This window comes from Salmo salar, chromosome ssa02 (assembly GCF_905237065.1).
Source record: "Salmo salar chromosome ssa02, Ssal_v3.1, whole genome shotgun sequence".
In the NCBI taxonomy this organism is placed as follows: domain Eukaryota; kingdom Metazoa; phylum Chordata; class Actinopteri; order Salmoniformes; family Salmonidae; genus Salmo; species Salmo salar.
The window spans coordinates 54,462,240-54,464,628 of NC_059443.1; positions in this window are offsets into that span (position 1 = coordinate 54,462,240).

A 2,389-nucleotide genomic window follows, 5' to 3' on the forward strand; every position below is an offset into this window, starting at 1 on the left:
ACTATGCCAATACAAGCTCCCCTGTCTCTGTTTCCTGGCAATAATCACACTTTCCTGTTGGATGCTTTCCCATAAAGTCTTATTTAACCGGCTGTGTCCCACCCCTAATCTTGTAAAAATAGCTCCCTCTCTTCTGTCTCTTCCTGCCATCCTCCCCTTCCCGACTTTCCTCTGTACTTAGAATAAATGCCTGCCCTTAGTATCGCTATTCTACTGCTCCTGCCATCTCTGCACCACCACTGTCCATATCAGGCTTTTTGCCTCTGCCTTGCTCGTTTGAAACCAATTTGATTTCACCAACATGAGCTTCCAACCCCTAGCTTTGCACAAGGGGAAGGTAAGTTGAACAAAAGGTGGGTGTCCACCCCAAAATTCTGCATGTCATGATGACAGAGACCCGTATCGATCAATGAGTGAGAAGACTTGAAAGACACGATGGCGGCGCACATATTGTTGGATTACTTTATGCACCTGGACACTGACATTGTGAGACTCCTGTTTCCCTGAATCAAGGATGAAGACCGCATCGCTAAGGTTGGTTGAAAATTCTCTGTGCTACACCAAACAGTACCTATCCTATAACACCCAGTAATGGATACCAACATTTTTTGGTTAAATCACATTATCTGGTGCAACAATCTGTAGCTAAGAGAATTTAGGATCAGCAGATGATGGAGAGAAATTGCAATTCCAAAGAAACATACAGTAAGTTCAGGGAATACTTGTAAAGCTGTGGGAGGACAGTTGTCATGATCAAACTGCCATTCAGCTCCTCATGAGTCATTAGCTTGAAATCCAGAATAATGTCTAATCCCTTGAAGGAAACAGCTCACTGGATACAGTTATGCTACAGTTACACACACAGGCAAAGGAATTCTGTTTTTGTATCTAGAGTCCACTCCAGGAAGAAGCCCAGGCACCACACGGTATTGTCTATAAGTCAAAAGCAAATACTCTATTGTACAGTTTGAACAACAGTTGAACCGTGCCAGCGTAACATCAACATTAGGGTAGACTAGTTGAACATGCATACATGTGCACAGGCACAGAACAATATCTAGACTAATAGAATGAAATATTGCGTAACCCTCAACCTTTGCACAGTGACCAGACCATTCAAATATGCCTAGGTAGGTAGGTAGGCAGGCAGGCAGACAGTATCTACCTACAGCCATGTCTATCAGGCATGCTTAGGCAAATATTTTTATAGTAAAACCAGCTATAGTTTTAGAGATTTACAACAGGAAATTGTTGTATAGTTGTTTTTCCTCACTGTTTGCTAGTAAACTTAGGTAGTTTGCTGGATATGCAATACTTGTTATTTACATCTTTTGGAATCGTATCTTGCATCATGCCTATAATTCTGTAATATTGAAATGCATCCATGGTCATAATCATAACCAATGTCAACCCTCATCAATTATGTTGCATAGCTAGCTAGTAAAATTATTTACAGTTTCTGATGTTACACATGTTTGCTAACAAGTTAGCAGCTGCCAGGCTAAATATCTGGCCAACTCCAGTCATGTGCTAACGTTTGCTGTTAAACCTAATTTTGGGTGGCTGGTTGTAATGGGGCGGCAGCGTAGCCTAGTGGTTAGAGCGTTGGACTAGTACCGAAAGGTTGCAAGTTCAAATCCCCGACCTGACAAGATACAAATCTGTCGTTCCGTCCCTGAACAAGGCAGTTAACCCACTGTTCCTAGGCTGTCATTGAAAATAAGAATTTGTTCTTAACTGACTTGCCTAGTTAAATAAAGGTAAAATAAAAAATGTTGTAGCTTGCTGTTTAGTAGCTAGCCATATCTACAATTTAAAAGAGAGGTTTTACAATCGAGATACAAAAGGGCTCCGATTTGTAAAAACTCTTCCCCCCACACACACTGTAACACAGTAGTAGCTATGTTAGCCAGCAATACACAATATGTGTTTCAGTAGATAAACTAAAGTTAGCAAGGATGCTTGCAGGAAAAATAACGTCATGTGAGCGGACCAACTCTAAAACGGAAAGGTGGAATAAACGAGTAGGTTTTCTTGATTCAACACAGTTCTCTATTGAGGGATTTCTGACAATACAAACACTCCAACACAGTCAATGAGAATCTCCAAAGGAACAACATACATCTTCTTCTTGAGATGACACAGGATCACATTACGATTATCTTCAAACTATAACAACAATCACATATTCGTCGCCGTCTTAATGGATCTTCTTGGATAGTACCTCTCTCTCCGTAGCCATTCTCCAGAGATAGTTTATCTTCCTCCCTTCTTGCTGGATCCATCCTCTCTCTTGTTGTGCTACTATCCGTGAGCTCAGCCTGCCCTCTGGTGGTCCTTCCACATACCTCCCCCCTCAGGACCGGACCGGAGGGTCGGGCGCCAGACG